Raw genomic sequence first — 24,162 nt, 5'->3', positions numbered from 1 at the left:
ATGGCATGAGCCACAAAGCAATCTGTAGATGGCTGCTGCCTGCCCTGTACTTGGAAGTGTACAAACTATGTACCAAACTATATACCAAGGCCGGCTGTTATCAGTGCTGGTCTTAGAGCTGCTCAGCCAGAAATATGGGACATGCTGAAATCAGATGCTGGTTATTTGGGTTTTGTGAATCTTTGAGAGATTTTATGAACATCTGCAACATGAGCCAAAGCAGGCAGTTTGTATGAAAAATCCATTGGAAGCAGCTTGGGTGGGTCTGAAAGTTGGGAGGGGGGGGTCTCACTATCTTCAGGGTGGGGAGAACAAACAGTGTTAGCCAGGTTGATGGAGACTCAGATATGGCAGGCTCCTGCATCTGCAGGCTGGGAGGGTGAGGGCTCAATTAAGGAACAATGGCTTCCACCAGCTCCTCCTTCTGGAAGAAAGCTACCTCTGCAGCCCTTGCCTGGAAGCAAGAAAAGTCAGTTCCACCCCTTCTGTCCCTAGCACCTTTCCTGCTGCTGCCCCAATGCTGGAGCTCAGAGCAAGTGAGCCCATCAGCAAGGAAGTCCATGTGTAGGCCCTTTAAAAGGATTTTCTGTGACTGCAGCTTCCCTCTGTCTCATTGAGCCACAATCTCCATTTCTTTACACAATTGAAAGTTATGGGGACTTCTTTCCCTGGCACTGAAACCCTGGGATGGGGAGCCTGGTGTGGTGCTGGGACCCCTCACTCCTCTGGGGGAACCTCTGCAGCTAAGATAGTCCTACCGATTTTTAATGGTCACATGCAATTGTGGGACCAGCCCATCTCCACCCCTCTTTTCAGTCTTGAGGCAGCTTCTTTTATATGTCCTTAGTTGAAGGTTCAGTTCAGCTTGACTTCAGGAGAGTCTCAATGATGGTTGTTCTATAGTGTAGTTGTAATTTTGATGTGGTTGTAAGAGGAGGTAAGTACAAAGTCTACCTACTGTGCCACCATCTTGACCAGAAATCTTATTGCCGCTTTAATAAATGCTCATCCTCTAAATGTTGGCTCTTTCCTTAGAACTGGGCTTCTGTCTTGAATCCAACTTTGCAATGTCACTGCGCTCCAGCCAAAGACCACAAATTGGACAAGTTAGGTTATTACTTGTTTCAGTGAGGAAGAGCATACACTGGGAAACCATGTGGTATCTCAGTAGAAGGTATTAGAATGACCCTCTTAAAGGATTTTAGCTTTGGTTGAGTGATATGGGGGAGAGTCTCAGAAACTGAGTGTTCATGCTCGATTGGATGCTGTCAGAAAGTAGGGGCAAATTTATGATTGGGTATGAATAAATCTTATCTATGGAGAAGGCAGACTAGTAAAAAAGGAACGGTCATTCATTTTGGCTAAGAGAAGGAGCGTTTGGTATTTTATGTGTTACACAGTGACCTTGGTTTTATCTGTGATTAGAAAAAAATTACGAAGTAGACTTATTTGTCTTACTTTGTCATTGTTTCAGCATAACCTATCTGATGTTGGTATTCTGAGATTGTTTATGTCTAACAGAATAACGTGGTTTAGCTATGTGTGCACGGCCACCATCTGGATGTCAGGTGCTGTGTTTTTTTTTTTTTCTTTTTCTTTTTCCTTTCTCAGTAGGCTGCATGCTCTTACTGTCCAGACTCTCAGCTTCTTTCTAAAATGAGGACACTAAAACCAAAACCCAAGTGGGTTGAGTCTAATACTATGACCTTTTCTAGGCTGTCCATTTTACTGAGAATGAGGGTGGTGGTAGTTCTCTAATCACTGGTTAGAGTGTTACTGAGGATGAGATAATGTTCTGAAACCTTGAAACTTGACTGTATATCCTAGCCTGCTAACTTTGTTCCTCTTTGTTATACCTGTTCCCCAATAACTGACCAGAGCCCACTGGTATCACCTCTTGCTTCTGTCCAGCCATGGGGCAAGCCAGTGTTTCTGCTGGCCCAGGCTGTGCAGCTGGAGTAGTTGCACTCAGCTGGTCGTGATGACAGAATTCCCCTCCTTTTCAGCACATGGCCTCTTCTTCTAGCAATGCAATGCTCTCCATCCTACATGTCTCACATCTGAGCAAGTCTGCATGGGAACAAAAACATTTATGTTGAGCCAAAATGTATCTCTTGAAATTCTCTTAACTTTGTCCCGTGTTTGTCTGACAGTTCTTAAGTTTTGTTATTGATTATATGCTTGTCGAATGAATAAATTTTCTGCCATATACTAGAACTCAGTAATATGTAGCCCAAAACTCAGTAATATGTAGCCCTTCCTTTTGCTGAGGAAGTTTGGAAAGTTATAAACCAATGTGGACTATATAAAAGAAGACTGGGAAGGTGTGTGGAGTAGATATGAAAGTGGTTAACTAAGAAAATAGTGTTCATGGTACATAAAATTGCAATGAAGAATGAGAAATAAAGGAGAATCATAGGACTTTATAGTTGCCTAGTCATTCTAAATTAACTTCCTGCCCAAAGCAAAAATTTCCATCTGACTCTTTGACATATTCATGCAGTTACCCAGGAATGTTGGATGGTCATAGCAGAAGAGATATTAAATAGAAAACTATAATTAAAAGAGTGTATAATAAGAAGACATTAAAGCAATGTTAGAATAGTTCCCTGCAAAGAGAAAAAATGCATAGATTTTCCATTGTTGTACAAACTCTGAAATGCAAAGGAAAGGCCAGATGACTAGCTCAAGGTCACTTGGGACCTCAGGGCAGAATGGGTGGACGGGAACATTTTCACACTCTATCTACCAGACCAAGCTGTTTCAGTAGCAGTCTACCTGCAGGCTAAAGTCATCCTATAGCATAGTTAGCACCATGCTTACCACAGAGACTGGATGACAGCAGAATAACCATTTGAGGAGAAAGATGTATAGCTGTACTTAATGAATCTGAGTAGCTTTTTTTGTCTGTACATAAATTTCTTCAGTATGGAGAAACAGAATTAAATGTTAATAGCCACCTCACAAATGTTGATTGTTTTTATGCTTTGTTAGTGACAAGACTAGCTACAAAGGAAATAGAATATTTATGAACTACTATGAAAAAAATTTCTCTGCAAGATTCACATTTGGAAGACAGTGCAATAAAAGCAATTTTATATATTATTTAAGGGAACAGTTTGGGGAACTGGCTACTGTGGTGATTCTGAGAATTACTTATATAAATAAAGTCAAATTGAGAGGGATGACCATTCAGTCTTTATATAGGAAAAGTCATTTTAGGTTTTAGGAGACCATCTAAGATGTACTAAAATGAAGATTATCACTTGCTTATTTTCTTGAAAAACAATTGCCATAGTTAATACAACAGAACAGTATAGGCCAATAGTTAGATTCACAGCCGGAGGCACATTTACACACACACACACACACACACACACACACACACACACACACACAAAGGCTATCCTAATTATGACACTTACAGAGGTTTGATAGAGGCTAAAGGTAACTACTATTATAATGTGAAAGTTTAGACCTATAACTATCAAGATCATACCAACTCTAGTGCTCCACACAGTTGAAACCAAAGTACAATTGAATCACAACTTTTCCATTTTATTTATCAGACCTTACTTGATATACCTGGACTAATGCAGATCTTTGTTACACCATTTTTCAGATTATATTCTGTCTGCCTTGAAATGATGGCATTTTCAAAGAGGCCATTCATTAAATTAACCCAAATAATGAACTTTTGGTGACAAGCGGATGGATAGTTGGAGCCAGAAGGGAATAAATGGTGGCCAGAATGACTTGTTTTCTGTGTAAGCATAGCTTAGGGGAATGTTTTCCTGGGAGAGCACTCTCCAGCTTGTCTACTGAGTTATCCGAGCCCCTACTTCTTCGTGTAGTCTAAACCCCGCTGCCCAGAATATTCTATGACAAGCCCCCACCCCACCATGCCTCGCTTCCTTTCCCTGCTTCCTCACATTCTCCCAGGACAACTGTAGGATCAAGGGAAGAGAGGCAAATTCATAGATGCCCCATTATACCTCCAGGCAGGGCGTGGACATGGAGTTCCAGTGAATAATTTGGCGTCTCACTTCTATAAATGCCATATGGGTGACTAATGCGTTCTTGAGACACGTCCAGGACAAAGCAGCCCTTTGTCAGTGATGTGATCTAGGCCATGTTTGCGAACACGGACCTTGTTGTGGCCTGCAGTTCTCCACTGGCTGTCTCCCCTCACTGTCAAACCTCTCCCCAAACAAGCTTTGCCCAGGTGGGAGGGCCTTCCTCTCTCATCTCAGGGGCTGCCGTCACACTGAGCCTTTATTCATGCGGGCAGGTTTTCACTGTGGCAGAGCTACTGTTGACCCAGCAAATGGTCATGATACTTCTGAAAACCAGCAGTATCTTTGCCATTCCTACCCCCATGCTCTCCGCTACTGTTTCTTCCTCAAGTGGTCTGGGTCATTTTTAGTAAATCTGTATATTCTGATGATTTTTCTTAACTATCAGAACAGGAACAGTACACTACCTAAGTATTCTTGAATATAGGCAGAGGCAGAATATTAGGGCTCTTTCACAGAAAACCCATAAGGTGAGATACATTTTGTTTGGCATAATGAATTAGAGTGAGCAAGAAGTAAGCAGATTTTAAATATCTGAGGTATGAAGTATCAGGCAGTGAGATGTGGCTGATGGGTTGTGCTAGAAGAAATAGAGTCTAATATTCATGGTGTTTGAAACCTTTTTAACAAATAACATACCACTGAGTAATGTTTATCCTTATTGAACACAAGAGGTCTTGAGAGAAGGGTGAGTATAATTGGGTTAGAGAATATGCCCCAGCAGTGGGTCCAGAGCCAAGCAAAACAAAGGTGCCATAACAATTTGATGATCTGGGACTCAATCCAGCTCTTCTGAAAAATTAAAGCAGACTTATTTACTCTCCTTTGCTTGCCCCATGCAGGCAGGCAATGTGAACAGTCTCTTAAACTCACTGAAAATGGTGTAAAAACCTCTGTTTCCTTGGGATGTATGAGTACAATTTTGGAAAATGTTCATTCTGGAAAAGACTGCACAGACTGGCAGGAAACATGAGTAACGGTGGCCCCACAGGGTCCAGCCAGCTTCTTATGAGTCAGCAGCCTTCTCCAGGCCTGTTGGGTTCACAGATTTGGAGTGTCATTTGAGTTTGCTGACAAAGGACAGGTGGGGACCCTGCCTCCAGAATGTCACCGTGAAAACACAGTTTACAAGATACAAGTCCTTCCTTCACATGGTAGTTATAACAATCCCAAGAGCAGCGTAGTACTCCTTAGCTGGTTGCTTCCTTTAAATGCCTACAGTGGAGTCCTAAGAATAACATAAGAACATAGAGCCATGTGGATGGAGGGAGTCTGAAAAGGGGATGGGAGGACTTTGTGAAGGTGAAATGGGATGTCCCAGGTAGGGCAAGTTGAATGAGGAAAACCAATTTGAGTGTGAGGCATATGGGAGTGGGGGGCAGGTGGGACAAACCCACACACACTGAACAACAGGGAGGACTAACTCCATGGTCATCATGAGAACCGACGGATAGAGGGGCACTGGGTATGTGAGGTAATTTCCAGTTCTTGTCTGCCCTGCTGATGACATTACGAGGGTCTCTAAAATAATACATTGCTTGAATTAAAACATCTATTTTCTAATGAAAGACAGCTTATTCAACAGAGAATATTCTGGTAACCCTACTGTCAATATGGCTTAGTATCTGTAAGCACAGAAGAGCATGTGTAATTAAGAGAACTGGATAATGTTAACGATATTTAACCACTACATGAAATGGCCACCATGCAAGCGGAACAGAAAGTATAGAGCTAGAGTATTTGCTGGATTGTGGGGAGGCCAGGGGGACCCAGAGGTGGTGGAGGGTGTGGTGAGGGAGAAAGTTTTGCAATAATCTAATGGTACCCAAATCTTTCATTATTTTAGTAACCAGGCATATCAGCTAAATACAAGACCCAAAGACAACCAACATCCCTATAAGTCATGCTGTGAAATAGATTTATCTATTCCAGGTTGGGAGTCCGTTTCAGAAGCAGTAATACAGTTTATAGAGCCAAGGAAAGAGTCCCCTTATCTGACTCCTCACACCTGTGAAGACTCTTTGCCCTTTATCAAATCACATCTGTTAACCAAATGAAACAAATAATAAAAAAAGGGTTCCCACACCCTTTCTTTTCACAGTAGACAGGAACTTCAAGGAATAAGTATAAAGATTCAGCAGAGTTGATAGACAGGTCACATGAAGACCAGGAACATTAAAACATGGGTCCAGTTGATCTGGTCCTTCCAGATTCACCTCGAAATTCTTAAAGTGTTCACCACTAAATGCATATTTAGAATAGATGTTGAGCCCAGCCAGGGATGTAGTAATGGCCTGGTGATCCAGCTTATTACCGGGAATTGTAGAGCCCCTACCTACGTATTTGAGAATAATGCTTGTTCCTAGAGGCTGTTTGGGTTCCAGAGCATTTTGGAGACATTTGGTAAACATGTGCAAACATACTATCTGTGTAATTATCCTTGAAAACAGGTGTCTAAATGGTTGTTCAGGGACTACATAACCTGGGTCTTTTTTTTTTTCCTCAAGAAACAGTTTCCTTAAAATTTTAGGAAAGTATACTCCACACAAAGTCATATAGCATCGCTCAGTGTTATGCCTGTGGATCTTGAATATTTATTATTATTTTTTTCCTAATGTGGAATGCATTGATCCATCTACTTTCTTCCTCCCTACAACAAATATTATTTTCTTTTTTAGGCAAAGCGTAATCTTAGTGAGCTTTTGAAAAAAATAAAAAATTCCATATTAGTTTTTAAAATTGCTTTAGACCAACATCTCAGTCAGAAAAAAAGATTTCTTATATTTTATTCACAAAAAATTTGTATTTAATATAAAATATTTGATAAAATATGCCACATATGAAAAAATATGTATGGACAGGTTGGGTCAAGTTCAATATAACATTGTGGTAAATTGTGCCAATTGGAAGTTGATTCCAATATTAGAAAAAATTGCTTTCTAGGTTTTTTGTGGTTTTATTCAACTGGCGTCCCACCTATGTTCTAAATTTATTTCTCAGCTAAGCCCCTGGGAGAGAAATTATACGGCAAGGTAACAGTTTATAAGGAAACACACACAGATATACTTTCACAAATCACACTGAGTGCAAGCCCACCATACGCCCACCATTCAGTAGTCTGTTAGAGTTTCAGACGTGACGAGTAAAAATGTAGAATTAAAGTGATTCTTTCAAAATTATAGTGATTAATTAATAAACATTTCCTGAAGTAGGGTTTTTAAGTTCATCTTTCATGAACCTATAGTTTTAGCCTACTTTGATATTACAGATATCCATTTATACTACCCACAAATGTCACCAAAAGCACTTTGATTTTTGTATTGCAGCAGACAATTTAAGACATTCAATTGTATTTGTTCTACTTCTGCTTTATTCCTGCTCTATTTCAAGGTAGAATCCAGGCTTTGGAATTGCTAGCTGCATGGATGTTTACCTAGCAGAAAACATAAGCAATCTTAAATCCAAAGCTTTTATTTTATTTTATATAAAAATCCTGGCACTTTAGAAGAGATGGAGTCCCTGAGTTGGTGAGGAACAGGAGTAGGGTGGAAGGGGGTGGGGGGGTGGGTGGGTGTGAGGATTTGAAGGCAGGGAAAGAGCTAAGTTAGAAAGGAAAGGGCAGAAAAACCACAAGGCACTTGACTTGTAGACTTGAACTCTGCAGTCTGGCAATGCTAGGGAGAGTAAGGAGTCCTCAAAGGGAATGGCTCTGTTTTTCCAACTTGCCCAAAAACCTATGCCGTAAGTGTTACCCAGGGGCTGAGATACAAGTCATAGAGACCATAATGAGCGTACTCAGAAGTAGAGTAAAAATTGAAGAATCTTAGGACTCTTCCAAAATCTATAACTTTGTTGTATCTTTACCTTTGCCTTATCAGAACATTATCAATGATTGCATCTGTGTATGTGTGTGTGTGTGTGTGTGTGTGTGTGTGTGTGTGTGCGCGCGTGCACACACGCATACAAGACGTTGTGTGTTGAAAGATGGGGTCGAGCATGAGTGAGAATTCCAATGAGATAGGTTACTGTTGAACTAAGTTGATTTAAGGACATAAAGATGTGCTATTTGTCCTACTCAGTGTGGACTAAATTCATCTCAACCACAGACGACTACTAAGAAGTATACATAAAGAACCAAGCTTGAATCGCTTGAATGTAAATGGAAACTGTTGGTTTTCCAGGAGGATAAACACATCATGCTTATTACGTTTATCTCCCACAAAGTTACTTCATGTCAAACTGTGCACATAATATATCAGTTTCCTACCCTGACAAATGAGCTCATTTTATTGTTTTGACACCTTCACCCCCTAGAGAGATGGAGTGAATGTTACTTTTTGCAGAATTCGAAATGCACTGATTCCCTCCCCAAGTGTTTACAACCAATGTTTACATACATTGTGTCCATTGTACATCACGCACTGACCTAGGTTTTCGAATATGAATGTAATGGCATACCTTCCAGCTCCCTAGGACTCAGATGCCCTGTGCTGACAATCTGCTCCACTCCCAGATTTCTTCCCTTATGAGGAAACTCTTGTATTTCACAGAACCACCCAGCAGTGTCCCACATTTGAATGTGTAGCCAAGGCAATGCTCACCAGTCCCATTCCTCTTGAAGATAAATTTGCACATAGAGCAGACAATGCTTCCCATTTCCTATCATGAGCTCATGCGCCTAGCAGGCATGATCAATATGAGTATATGCCAGAAATAGGACTGTATTTCACAAAAATATCAGTAATCGTTATATTTCAATATGGGTGTTACAGGCCTCCATATAATATAATTTCATGTAAAGTTGTGTTATATGGACCAGCCAGCTCCTAAAAATTTTCTATAATGGTCACTATCTTTATCAATGATCCATTTATTCTCTTAGATGGGATTATTGCCATCTACAAATAACCTCTGCTCTTTTTCAGTCATTCAGCAATCCTCATAACATGAGAGAAATGCCAGGAACTGGACTAGCTGGTGGAGGTTAGGGATGAGGCCACCCTCTCGACTGTTGTTAAGCTCAATACTTTTTCTTGATTATATCAGCATTTTCTCAGTGAAACAATATTTACTGATGACACAGCAATATAGAATGGGGGGAAAGTTTAGAGATGTTTTGTAAGTGGTACCCTAAACTGGACTCTTTCTTGTTCTGAAGACTTCTAAAAATTTGTACTCTGTAGCATTTCTTTCATCTGTTTCAGATGTCTGTAGCAGAAAGAACAACTTGGAGATTAAACATCAGTGTTATTCCAAAAGCAATCATCTGCAAAATTTAGATTCTCTCTATAATGACTGCTTTGAAAAATGAAAAATTTAGCCACACAATTGGTTTTTTAGTCTTGAGAATATCAAACAGTGTATTTGACTGACTTTCACTAAATTGACTGTATAGTCACTACTGAATGACGTGCCCCTTAGCTAGGACAGCCTATGAAATTGTTTCTGAAGCATTTGAGATTTACAGCTTTTTTTCACCCCAATTTTTAGCACAGTTTCAAGACCATCCATTTAGCTACCAGGTATCTTCTAGGGCACAACCTTTTCCTACCAAAATCTAATCACCCTCTTATCCATTGACACCTTCTGCAGAGTGGTACTTCAGTTGCTTATTGTTAGAGAACCGGCCTTAAGAGTCATTTCCACCCCTTTAATCTATGGGCTTTCTCATTTCAGTCCCTATCAGGGGTCAGAATGTTTTCCTTCCATTCTTTAGCGTTTTCGTTCACCTATAGCCACTATTCAAAGGTAACCTGGAAATTTTTCACAGGGAGAAATTTATGTAGTGCATGAAACTATAGTTTTGTGCCCTATATGGTTAGTTACCATGTCCACACAGCATCAATCTGAGTTTGTGATCAATAACTGGCTGTGGAATAAATGAATGAAGGGATGGTTGAGCGATTATAACCCCAAAGTCAGTGGGCAATAATGAGTCTAGGAGTTACTAAGTTATCAGATGCCAGAGGAATTACTTAAATATTTCTTGGAGCAGGTTACATTTATTTTTTCCCAAGTAAGAAGTATTTTCACTTCCAGTGTTAGCCACCTCAGGGTATCCTATTATTGCACCCAGCGTCTAGGCAGGAAACAACATCCTCAGAAGGACCACTGAAGAGAATTTCATGATGTGGTCAGGGATAAGTGCAGCATCACAGCAAAGGAGAGTGCAGTACCCGAGAGCCAGGAAAAGCAGGAGTTCTGGGGGGGCTGGTGTGGGAAGCAGTGCCTGGAGCATAGAGAGAGTAGCTGGATGGACAGGGCTGCCCAATAGGAGCTGTAGCCTTGGGTAACGGGCCAGAGCCAGCTTGTGATGACCTGGCAGGGAGGTTGCTGTGGGAATAAAGTGCTTTCCTGGTTCTCCACTAATCCTTCACATTTTCAGCAAATGTCTTCCGCTGGCTAAATTGGAAGCTGGAAGGCAAGGAAGCATGTTGGTGTAGTCCCTTGACGTTAGAGGTTAAACTCTTGTGGTTCAGAGCAGGGTGGAAGGTGTATCTGGAGGGGCCAGACAAAAAACCCCAGATGCCTTCCCTATTAGCTGAGGTGGCTAACTGTGGCCTACAAGGTATTAACACGTCCCTTCCTATCTACATATGTGCAGAATAATAAGAAACGGAAAATTTGACGGTAAGCATGAATTTCAGTGATGAAAGTCTAACAAGAAAAAAAAAGGTATTGCAACAGAAAAGAAAAATAGAACTCCAATCTACTTCACATTCCTAATGGTGTAATTTGTAAAAAGAAATCAAAGTTGAACTTTATTAATGCCCCTCAAATTTGTTCGATAAAAGGTCTAAAAATGATCCATATAATTTTTCTGCCATTTATATTTAGAAAGAGAAAAAGGTCTTTAGTTTTGTCTCAAAAAATATATATTTTGGGTTCTCTAAGAGTAGAGACTGATGCAGGGATTCTTTAAGGGAATGCTTCCAGGAGGAATCTTCCAGGACTTGAGGAAAGGAGGATAGTGCAGAAGAAAAAAGCTAAACAAAAATGTGGTTATGTAGCTCATCAAATGTGGTCACCTGATCCCATGAGGAGCTCTGGAGCCTGAATAGCACCACACAATTGTCCTGCGTGGGTAGAATCCGTCCTTAGGCGCAGCCTATTCTGGGGGTGGTGTGAGCATACCTCCCAGGTATCTTCAGGCAAGGGGCCTCTCCATGGTTGACGGCAAGAAGAGGGTGCATCTGTGAGCCACCAAAAACCAACGCCAGCCACTGGAGGATGGATGCACTGGCCCAGTAAAGATCAGGGTGGGGTACAACATCTAGATCCCTGTGCGCTTGTGGGCAGCCTCCTTCCCACTCATGAATATCCCCAAGTTCTAACGCTGGGGGTTGAAAAGTCTTATCACATTGCCCAAAACAGTAAATCATCTTGTGTCTGAGAAAATCCTGTATAGCCATTAGATAATTGGCGTGAGGTTAACCTGAAAGAAAATTGGGAAGTAGAGGTTTCCTTGTGAATACAATAATCTTTTGGATCTTCCCATCAGAAGTCCTCTACCTAGCCATGCTCTTTCTTCCTCCCCTTCATGGCCTCCTCTACCTCTTTCCTTTTCATTTCACACATCTAGGAGTTGTTCTGAGACCCGTTCCTATTTGGCATTACTGGATGCTAAGATATTAGCTGAGATGGTAACTGATAAGATTTAGTCAGAAATGAAGTTAAAGACACTTATGGTGTATATGCTTACCAATCAAGTGTGGCCAATCAGAACATACCATGCTTACTGGACCAGGTGTTAACCTTTAGTTGTCCAGTCATTAAAGGATGTGGGTACTGGAGGAGGGGCCAAGGCAGCAGAGGTGGAGTGGCAGGACCCTGGACTGGGGGATTCTCAGGGCATAAGCTGACTTTCAGTCTTCTGGAAAGTATTTCATTATGGCTATACCACTTTCTATTGACTAAATATCAGCTGAGAGAGTTGTTTCTAATATTATTTGTTGTCACTGTTGTTACTGTGTTGCTTTAAGTAAAACCTTAATTACTGGTAACTATGGCTTTGAAACTTATAGCAGTTCTTCAAAGCATAAACAAAGTCAGAAACTAAGACCAGTCCCCAATACAATTATAATTATAGCTGTAATTTAACCCCAAATAAAGATGCCCATAAAACTTTTGCATCTAGTAGAAAACAAGAAGATAAATAGGAACATAGGTAGAAACATACTGTTATTCATGACAAATTTTGATAGCAAGGTGGAAAAGAACTTTCTAATCACGAGCTATAACCCTGAAGAAAATGAATAGACAGCGGGCTCTCTCAGCTGGTATGTAAGTAGCCAATGATTTTTCTATTCATAGCTATTTAAACTGTGGCATTTTAATGCACAGTGCCGCTAATTTATTTTTTTCTAGCATCACTTGTACCAAGTCTCCTAAAATCCATCACAGTTGAGGACAGAGTCTAGACAGTTATTATGATACAATCAAAAGGAAAGCTGGCAAATAAGAAAAAGGAGAGTGAATAGAAGTGCTGATTAAAATAACAGTACAGTTTATATGAGGCTTCTTTTAAATTTGTATTTTCCAAATTTCATCTCTTGGAAGACTCAACTCACATTAAATTATTGTAGTACTGGAAGTCACCTTTATTTTATAGGTCAAAAGAGGAAAGGGTTGCATTTATTTCTCCATAGAAAGACTTCAGCAATCTAATTAAATAAATATGGCAGTCCATTTGAATAGCTTTCTTATCAATGAAGAAAGAAAATGCTTTATTTCCCTGAAGCCAGACATTTTATGTCACTATTGAAGAAGGGCAAGGCAACCATTGCTGAATAAATGTTTTTTCCCCCCAAATCTAAATATATCTGATTTGAGGAAGTCAACTTTTGTTTTTTTAATGAGAATTAAAAATGTGAAATGCACATAATCCAGGCCCTGAACACAATCTTTCCCTTTCTGTTTCCAGAAGATCTTCTATTTCAGTTTTAGGACCATCTGCTATTGTCTTTTGCCAGTGTTGATAGATAAATATTCAGGGTGCAGTTAAATGAACATGAAGAAACTCGTCATGCTATAAAGGGATCTGAAAAAGCTACAGCATAAATGATAACACCTGCGTATGCATAAGATATGGAGAAAGGGAGTGGCTGGAAGCCTATAAATTAGTCACACACTGTCAACACAGAAGTTCAAGTTGCAAGCAAATAAGCTGAATGGGACTAAGATTTACAGAACACAAATTTATCCTGGACAAAGGGGTAGAAAGAGTGAATAATTGGCCAGGTGCATCCATGTGCATGGAAAAGCAAAAGCAACTCCATAAATCCGGTAGAAACAAAAAATCAAAACAAACCCAGCATGAATGGAAGACTAGTTAAAGTTTTCCAATCTTAGATTTGAATGACTTCATTTGATAACATAGAATTTCATTTAAGTCCAGAGTAGCATGGTGGGACTCGTCTTTTCTTCACAGCGATCATGGTTTTTGTTCTTTTCCAGCCTCTGCATCACAGCTCCCTCTTGTAAGGCTTTGGCAGGTAAGCATTGTAATCATTCTCTTCCAGGAGGAGGGCTTCAGTCTTTCATACAGCAAAGTCACAATTTTGGTGAAGTGTGAAGAGATTTCATTTCACTAAAAGCCTAGAGCTGAGGTTGTGTTCTCACATTCAACACAAAGGATGCCTTCCAGACAATTAATGAAATTTTTACATCCTTTTCAACTTGGCTTTAAAATATCTCTGACCATAATTCTCTGACTAATAACTTAATTTTTCCGGATGGACTGTTTTAAGCATTTTTCACCACTTCAGATTAATGTGGAGAAAGTTTTTCATTAGAGTTGTATATTTGTAGAAAATCCAGAATAATGAGCTCTTGGTCCTAAGCATCTTATTTTTAAGGTCATTTTGACCTTGAGCACTGCAATGCTTGTACATTAAGCCCCAAGCTAAGGATTAAGTCAGGGGCAGAAGCCCCTACTCATGTATTTCTGTTTCTCCCACTGCCTCTGCTCCTCCTGACACCCACCCATCTTTCCACCTCTTCCAAGGCCCAGCTCAACTCCTGTTTCTCCCTTTAAGCCTTCTTTAGTCAGTCTAGTATTTATCAGCCACACTGAACTACTCAGGATTACACTTTTGAGCCTTCTCACCTCCTGCAGGGCTATGGTTCCCAAACTCTAGCCTGTATCAGCATTACATGGAAAGCTTGTTAAACACAGATGGCTGGGCCCACCCCACAGTTTCTGATTCAGTAGGCGTGAGAAGGGGCCTGTGAATTTGCATGTCTAACAAGTTCCCAGGTGGGGTTGATGCTACTGGTCCAGGGACCACACTTCAAGAACCTCTGCGTAGGGACTGCCCTTTCCTCCTTCTCTGCTTGTCACATTGTAACTCATCCTTCAAGACGCCTCTCCAGGTCACCACCTCCTTAAAGGCTTCCCCCTGGTAGAGTTAGGCTTCTCTCAGCCTCCACCCTCACTCACAAATTGTCCTACCTCAATTGAGGCAGGTGGCTGTATTAGTCTCCTTGGGTTGCCATATCAAAGGACCACAGACAGGCTGGCTTCAACAACAGACACGTATTTTCTCACAGTTCTGGAGGCTGAAGTCCAAGATCAAAGGGTAGTTGTGTAGGCTGGGACAGGACTTCTCAGGGCCCGCTGGGGATTCTCAGTGTTCATTTAGCTGCAGGGTACCTTTCTACCTCTTCCCTTAAAGTAGACAGTTTATTTGTTTTTCAATATTTGTGTGATCTTCATCGTCCCTAATCCAATGAATGTGGCAGGTGTACATCATTACAGCCCTCCTGTATTCTCCTAATATTGCTGGAAATCTCTGCACTGCTGATTTTCACCCAAGTTCAAGTGTGCGAATGAAGACATTGGGTGGTCATGGGTTTACTCGTCAAATCTTCCGTTCTGCCTTGGAACGGACGGCACAGGCCTTCTTGTATTAGCACCGTTTTTGGCTGTGATGTTCACACTGGCAAGTTAGCGGCTCCTTTGGCTCCTATAAATATCCTGTCACTTAGATGAATTTCAGGGCTCTCCCTGGCTCCAGCCTTCCCACTGTAGTTTCCTCAGCAGGACTAATTTGATATATTTCCTCCACAAATCCCATCAGCCCCACCCGATTGGAATGGAGGGCAAAGATAGTTTATAGGGGCAATAACAACAGAAATGTCCTCTCTGAGCCATTTGAGGCAAGTACATAATTTCCCCTCTGTCCTCATCCAATATGGTTTCCCTTAATCTTTTTAATACCTGAGAAGCTGCTGCTTCCTCTGTCCTTATAGCTGTTTTCTCCCCTGAAGGTTAATACACTGACAGGCCCATCATTTCTGCTCCTTTGGGCAGGCAACCTATTTTCTTTAGTTTCACTTGGCATTTATATTAACATGACTTAGTGCTGAAATACATGATTCAGAGTGACCGGTGGTCTGGGTTAAGCTAAAGTCCCTGGTTGCCTCATGAAAGACCCTTCAAGACCAATGATGATTGCCTGAGCCTTCCTGGCTGTCTTGCCCACTGGATGTGGCTGCTGATGACCCATGAGCCTACTTATCCCACTTGCATCCTTGATGGGCTCCTAGGCCCTAGTCTCTGTTGATAGCTCAACTTTGTTCCGAATTCCCTCACATTTCTGCAGTATTCCTCACTTACCTTTCTTCCTACACTGAGCTGAGCTTCCTATCTCTCCACCCTTCCTAAACCTCCCTGGAAAAGAGCTCCCCTGAGTTTCTGGACCTCATTCCAGTCAGCTGACATCTTCCGTCTCTGAGTACTGCGTCATCTCAGAGTGGAAATGTTAGAGCTGGACTGGGCAAGTGTCCTCCTGAATCTTTAATGAGTTCAGTGAAATCTATTGCATTTCACTATTCAATCAATGCTTCTGTTATCATTTTAAAACAAACTTTCTTTTCTGTTTAAAACAGTTCCTGAACTTAATAAAGTTCACGGTTCTGCTGTATCTATCCATCTAGCTAGCCTTCCATTTTCTCATCTATCTTCTTGGATGCAGATCTGGTGTGCTCTGCTGCCAACATTTTTGATGGAAAAGGACCAGGACACACTTAATTGGATACCCTCTGCATGTAAAAACTCTTTCAAGATTCTACTTTTTTTTTTTTCCAGAGTCATTTTTGGTGAATTTATAGTGAATGAGATTTTGGGGTAAGTTTATGGTAATTATGTATGTGGAGCATGAATAACTAGATCATAAAACTTTAACTCTAGAAGATTTTTACTATTTATGATTTTGCCTTCTCTCCCAATTTTTACTGAATTGTTTAGTTTTATTTGCTAAAAGGGTATGTGCTGTTGAGATTCTTGAATTAGTTAATTATCTTTTTACCGATCTCCTTTATATTAGCTATCAATGCCTAGATTCAAATGCTGTCAGGAATTTATGCAAATTCTTTAAAACCCCAGGAAAGTAGATGAGGTCTGACAATTAAGTTCACGACCTCATCCTAGAAAAAGAGCTACATATTGCATTGCTGAATATCACTATGGTCACCTTCGAAGTACTCCCCTTGGAAAGTTATGCACTGATGCCAGCACCTAGTCCACCCTTGAAAGCTATTTGGTAACTCTTTCTGGAATGGCCAGCAGAGATATCATTGTATTACCCCCTTGATGTCCTGAATGTCATCAAAATGTCTTCCTTTCAATATTTCATTTATCTCCGGGTAAAGAAAGACGTCATTGGGGGCCAGATCAGGTGAGTAGGGAGGGTGTTCCAATACAGTTATTTGTTTACTGGCTAAAAACTCCCTCACAGACAGTGCTGTGTGAGCTGGCGCATTGATGTGATGCAAGAGCCATGAATTGTTGGCAAAAAATTCAGGTCATCTAACTTTTTCCTGCAGCCTTTTCAGCACTTCCAAATAGTATACTTGGTTAACTGTCTAGTTGGTACAAATTCATAATGAATAATCCCTCTGATATCAAAAAAAGGATAGCAACATCATTGAAAACAATTCATGAACTTAATTATCAGACGTGTACTTTAGAAGAAGTTGGGAGTGGGAGTGGAACACCTCAGTCTCCTTCTAGCTGTACCATCTGATCACTGTGAACTTGGTTCTGTCTCTTCAGCTATCTGGGCCTTAGTTTATTTATGAACAAAATGAGCATTTTGTACCAAGTGACCCCCAAGTTTATTTCCATAGATCTAGCATTCTCTGTGTCGGTGATGATGGTCAACATTTTGAAGTTTTGCATTATATATTTCAAATCACATTTGAATATGCCATTTTGAAAAGTGTTACAATTCCTTTTGTTCAAAAATATTTTTTCTATACCTTGATTGGAGAATTGCGTGAGGGAAGATCTCTCAAATGAGACTCAGATGGGAAAAGAAAAGGGGAATTGAATGAACAGTTCAGAGATTGTAAGCAGCTATCTTCCCTGAAGGCTAAGAAAAGAAAAACTGTAGAACAAAGATTTAAATTAAGTATCTGGTAGATTTCCTTGTTCCTAAGTGAAGTGAGTGTAAGAATTCCACTATTGATCCTTTTCACTGCAATGAACTCATTGCTAGGATTTCCCTACCCCAAATGACAACTTATCACCCTCACCTTGAATTCTCCCCATAATCCTCCCATAATATATTTCATAGAACATTTTATATATAAATATGAATATTTATCAGAGAGTTATCCAATGCATAGCTTGTCTATATGCTATATAAATGGACATGCTTTAAATATTTTTCTGTTTTGTTAGCTAAATTACAATAAGAACAATATCCTGTTATTTATTCTAGCTGGAAATTAAAAGCTGTCTATGGAATAGAATGTTGGCTTTAAAGACATTTATTTTCCATGTCACCTTTTTCTTCTATACTGGCTTCTAATCTGAATCCAGGCAGATCTTTCCTTTTTGAAATTCTGATAACTAAGGACATTTGTTCCTTTCTGTGTAATCTCTTCAAACCTTATAATCCAGTTGAGACTGCCCATCTGACATATTGAGAAATAGCTGATTCCCTTAGTAGGCATTTCCATGAAACAGTCTCATTCTTTTCCAGACATTTTTTATCTGTCTGAACATTTTCCTTTCAACAGCTGCATACAGCTTTCAAGTCTTTTCTTTTCATATCTGATTTCCTTCTGTCTGTGGTACTTTATGTGACTTCTAGTTAATTCCTAGCCCCCTGTCCTCTGTCCCCAATCTTATTTCCAATGTTTGGATCTCCAGTTCAAGTATTCACATTTTCTGGCCTCACTGATTTCATTTCAGACATTACATTGTAATTTTAACACTTCTAGATATGATATTTTTAATTAATTTCACTTCCATCTAATGCTGGAGCAAAGGTATATACAATAATATTTTGGGTATATATGTATATTTTGGGAGAAGAGATATTTCTTCTTCGGATTCTGAAAGAATAAGCTTTTCTCCAGTGCTAAAGGACTGACTAAATGAGAATATTTTTAACACACCTAGCTTAGGTTTAGGCTTCTAGAATCTACTCTATAAGTCTTGATTCCATTTTACTCTCATTGTGGAACTTCATAAACCACAGCTGGTAAATCATGGAGCTATTTTGCTGAAGAAGACTTACTTTCCTGAATCTGTCACATGATACTGTCAGTCTGTACTGCCTGTTCCTCAGGCCAACCATGACAAGGTTGGATTATTTTGGAACCTTACAGCTGCATGTGATAGAAACTGAATTCGAGGTATGGTAGGCAAAAAGGGGCATGCACGGTATTAAATATTCTTTCACAATCCATGGTCTCGGATTCAAGAATGCCTGGAATTAGGGTTAGCAACCCTCTTGGGACTTTCTCACTTTGTTATTTATGCACATTTGTTTTTTCTTTTTTCTTCACAGACACACTTTTCATTTTCCTAGGCATGAAATAAGATTTATATTTCCACAAATCAAACCTTTCAAGAGAGGCTGACTTTCTCATTTCCAAGTCCAGAATTCCCATGGAACAAATCAGTATTCATCCATCTTGTATGAAGTTTTTCACTCCTAGCCCTATCCATAAGGTTTAGATCTTAGGGAAGATGGGGTAATCAAATTTAGGACTTGGTGAGGCAGAAAAGGGTTAATAAAAGTGAAACTGAAGGGGGACTGCCCAGGCCTGCATCCCCTCCCCAAGAACTGCCCAGGCTCATCCCCTAGAAATAAATCTAAGATGTCTAAACCCTCATAAAAAGAGGAGATAAGACCCAACTGGTATTAACTGGTTCTTCACACATGCGCAAACTGCCAAAACCTGCCCATTAGTTGAATTCTAGCCTAATTATAATGCAATTAGAATGGAATGAACATTAAGGCTTGCCCTCCCCTCCCATATGTTTTTCTGTATGTATTCTGGGTAAGAGCATGCATGGAAAGAAACTAGTTATATAACCAATGTATGTCAATCAAATGACCTCAGTCTATACGTCACATCTCCTGCTGTAAGGAAATTTACCTACCCTTTCCTATACAAGGAAAATCGTACCTAAAGTTAGGGGCAGTCATCTGCCCCAGCACCTTTTATGCTGGCATCTTGAATAAACTTACTACCTTGCTCTCCTCATTTCAGGCTGAGTCTGTGAATTCTTTTCACCTTTTGTGAACGACCAGGGGTTAATTCCAATGATAGAACAGGACTGGCCTCTTCATTATGACCTGTCACCATAACATAGGGTCATGCAATTTTGATAGAGGGCTTCTGCAGTAAACATTCCAGAGAGCGGACAGATAATTAACAAATCTCCCAGGCAACTAGTTCATACCTTCTGCTCTCTTCTAAAGCCTCCAACATCACCTCTCCTGTTCTGTCTTAACTTTGCTTTTTATTCCACTGAAAAATAAAAGCAATCAAAGAGAAGTTGAGATGTTCCATTAGTAAATCTAATACTTCTTTTTTTTTTTTTTTTTTTTTTTTTCCTTAACTTACAATAACCATGGGTGATTGGTCCTTTCTCCTTCTATCTAAAGCAAATTCCTCTACTTCATCATTAGTTCCCATTTTTTTCTCTATTACTGCAGGCTTCTCTTCTCCTGCATCATCAGCTTCCCTTCTCACTGTATCATGTCCATCAGCATCCAAATAAACCATAAAATCTTTAATAAAAACATTCTCCCTTGACCTACATGTTTCCCCAGCTACCGCTATACCTCTCTGTTTCTCTTGGATAAACCCTTTAGAATATATATCTATATTCTGTTTCCAGTTACTCACCTTTCATACTTCTTGAATCCCCCTCCTGTCAAGCTTTTTTTCTCACACTACTTCTCAGAAACTGCTCTCACCATGGTCACCAATGACTTAAAGTTGTCAAATTCAAAGGTAAGTCTCAGTTGTCATTTTACTTTAACCATCAACAGCATTTGTCACAGTTGATTAGTACACTCTTCTTAAGACAATTAAAATATAAGAACTCAATCCATATTCTACGTGAAGCACTACTAAAATCCACTAAATGCTTCTTGATCAAACTATAGATGATATACATTTGAGATGCATTGTTTCTTCTGATATTTGAACTGAGAGTTGTATTTTCCATAAGTTTTACAACTGAGGCTAAATATTAAATAAAACTGGATGTACAATAAGCCAGTGTCCCTTCAGAGAGGAGTTAACTTTTCTCTGCTCTGTGTGCATATTCATTTATTTCTTCTACATAGACCATAACTCATGATCTGTAATTGCTGCTGTCATAAAGAAGCATCATACTCTTCAAGTACTGGTTGTCCTTTATCTTAATCCACAAAGAATAAAGCAATTCTTTTCTAAACTTCAGAATGTTCTACCGTATTATCTCTAATGCAGGAGAATGATGGCCTGAACACCTACCTTATGATGTTATATCACTGTTATAAGTCCATAGCACTAAAAGATGTATGGTATGACTTAAATTCACACTATACATCTTCTAGTGATTACATTTTATAGTGATTACTATAGAAATGTTTGCCGTTATAATTTCTAGGCATCTCAAACATACTACATTTAAAGTCAAACATTTTAGCTTTTATCTGTCTTTCATCTACAAACATTCCACAAGGAGCATAGACAATTAACTAGTTTCCTAGATGGTTTTTTCTCTTCTCCCAAACTCCAATATTTTCTCTCTATTCTTTAATCGCAGACAATGATTTTACTTGTTATTTCACTGAAAAAAACCTACTTCTCTTGCTGACTTTCCGGACTCAAGTAAGATTAAATTCTTTTCTCCCAGGTAAATAGACCAAAATCCTTGGTGTCAAGATTGACTCTTTTTTTAAAAATGACTTTTATTTTTCAGTTACTGTTGACATACAATATCATGTTACTTTCAAGCTTACAACATAGTGATTAGACATTTATATAAATTATGAAGTGATCATCCTAAACACTCTAGTAACCATCTGATAGCATACATATCTTGTAGTTATTACAATATTATTGACTGTATTCCCTTTGCTGTACTTTATGTCCCCACAACTATTTTGCAACTACCAATTTGTACTTCTTAATCCCTTCCCCTTTTCACCCACTTCCCAACCCCCTTCCCGTCTGGCAACAATCAAAATGTTCTCTGTATCTATGACTTTGTTTCTGTTTTGTTTGTTCACTTATTTTGTTTTTTAGATTCGACATATAAGTGAAAGCATATGTATTTGTCCTTTTCTGTCTGCCTTATTTCACTTAGCATAATACCCTTCAGGTCCACCCCTGTTGTTGTAGAGGGCAAGATTTCATTCTTTTTTATGGCTAAGTAAATATTTATTTTCTCTCTTTTCTCCTTCTGGTACCCCTATGATGTGAATATTGGTATGCTTGATGCTTTCCCAGAAACCCCTTAAGGTATCATCCGTTTTTTTAGACTTTTTTTTTCTTTTGCTGCTCTGCTTGTGTGTTTTCTGCTATCTTATCTTCCAAATCACCGATTTGATCCTCTGCTTCATCTAATCCACTGTTGGTTTCCCCTAATGTATTTTTCATTTTGGTTATTTATTCTTCATTTCTTACTGGTTCTTTTTTATGTTTTCTATATCTCCATTTTTATATTTCTTATCTCTTGTTGAAGTTATCCCTGAGGTCACTGAGCATTGTTATAACCAGTATTTTGAACTCTGCATCAGGTAGATTGCTTGTCTACATTTTGTTTAGCTCTTTTTCTGGAGTTTTGTTCCGTTCTTTCGTTTGGGGCATATTTCTTTGTGTCCTCATTTTGGCTGCCTCCTTGTGTTTGCTTCTATGTATTAGGTAGATATGCTATGTCTCCCAGTCATAGTAGAGTGGCCTTATGTAGTAGGTGTCCTGTGGGGCCAGAGGTGCAGTCTCCTTAGTCATCAGAGCTGGGTATTCCAGGTGTGTCCCTTGTGTGTGCCCTCCTGTTGCAGTTGAGCCTTGATTGCTGTTAGCACATCATTGGGAGGCATTGGCTCTCAAGTGATTGGTTGTGAGGACTGGCCATGACTACAGTGGAGGAACTGTTGTGCAGGAGCTGACCCTACAGAGCAGGAGTCACTTTAGCAGGGCTCTGGTGTTTGCTGAGTCTGCCCTTTTGGTGTGTCAGTTGTGGGGGTGGTTGGATGGTGCTCTGGTGTGATCTGAAGCTGGCCACTGATGTGTTGGTTCTGGGGCTTCTTGGGAGTGGCTCTGGTGCAGGACAAGTTCGGGTCCACTTGGTATGGGCTACAAAATGATCTGCAGATTGTTGCCACTTGTGCTGGGCTTGGAGGTGCTGGGGAGAGGCTAAGCTGTGAACTGAGGCTAGCTGCCACTAATACTGGGCTTGAGGCCTCTTAGCAAGATGTTCAGGTCATGCTAACGCCAGATGCTGCTTTTTTATTTTTATGAACCTTTGAGAGATTTTTGGAAAATCTGTAGCATGATCTAAGACAGGCCATTTGTATGGAGTAGTCACTGGAAGCAGCTTGGGTGGGCCCTCAAGTTGGGTAGGGTGGGGCCTCAGGGACACAACAGGGTGGGGTCATTGGTGTTATGCAGTTTGATGGAGACGCAGATATGGTGTCCACCTGTGCATGCAGGCTGGGTTGGGAAGAGGACTCAACAAAGGAACAATAGCTTTTGGTGGCACTTCTGTCTGGGAGAAAGCTGCCCCTCCAGCCCTCGCCCTGCAGCCAGACAATTCAGTTCCTCCCCATATGTTCCTGGCACCTTTCAAGCTGCTGCCCCAGCATTGGAGCTCAGAGTGAGTGAGCTGTCAGTGAGTAAGTCTGTGTGTATGTCCTTTAAGAGTAATGCCTGGGACTGCAGCTGACTTCTGTCCACTCAACCACAGTCTCCACTGGTTTTCACACCCAGGATTTATGGGGACTTCTCTTCCCATCACTGGAACCCTGGGCTGGGAGTCTTGCTGTGGGTCTGGGACCCCTAGATTCTCAGAAGGGACCCCAGCAGTTGAGCTATCCCTCCAGACTTTTAACTGCCTCATGTACGTGTGGGACCAGCCCATTCAGTGTCTTTGTCTTTTCTTCCAGTCTGCCCATGGCTTCTTCTGTATGTCCTTAGTTGTAGGACTTCTGTTTGTCTAGAATTCAAGCAATTCTCAATTATGGTTATTCTGTAACTTAGCTGTAATTTTGATGTGGTTGTGGGAGGGGACAAGCATAGCATTTACCTACTCTACCATCTTGACTGGAAGCCTTCAAGACTGACTCATTTTTCTTTTCAATAACTCATGTCTAATCTGTCAGCATATCCAGTCAGCTCTACAGAATTTAATGATTTGTACCATTACTATGCTACACCAAGAAGTGTCCGTTTACCTTTTAATTGGACAATCTCAGGTGGATAATTGATCTCCTAGTGTCCACCTTTGCTCCTTTTTATTCTTTTAGCCTTAGAGCAATCCAGGTGTTTATTGTCTCCTTTCGTACTAGGGTGTCACTTCCATGAGAGCAAGAACTTTTTCTGTTTGTTCATTGCTATTCTCCCAGCACCTAATACAGTTCCTGGAACACAAAAAGCACTGAAAACAATGTTAGTTGAAAGAATCCACTAATCTGTGAGTTCACTGCCAAAGCAGGACCTTAGCTCATCAACTTTTGTATTTCTTATACTTAATATACTGTCAGGCAAAGAGCAGGTGCTCAAAATAGATTTATTCAATGAATCCCTGAGTTACTAGGGAGTAATACTGGTAAAACACAAGTTTCTT

The sequence above is a fragment of the Rhinolophus sinicus genome, linkage group LG01 (genome assembly GCF_036562045.2).
Source record: "Rhinolophus sinicus isolate RSC01 linkage group LG01, ASM3656204v1, whole genome shotgun sequence".
Classification (NCBI taxonomy): Eukaryota; Metazoa; Chordata; class Mammalia; order Chiroptera; family Rhinolophidae; genus Rhinolophus; species Rhinolophus sinicus.
This window is presented reverse-complemented; position numbering follows the sequence as displayed.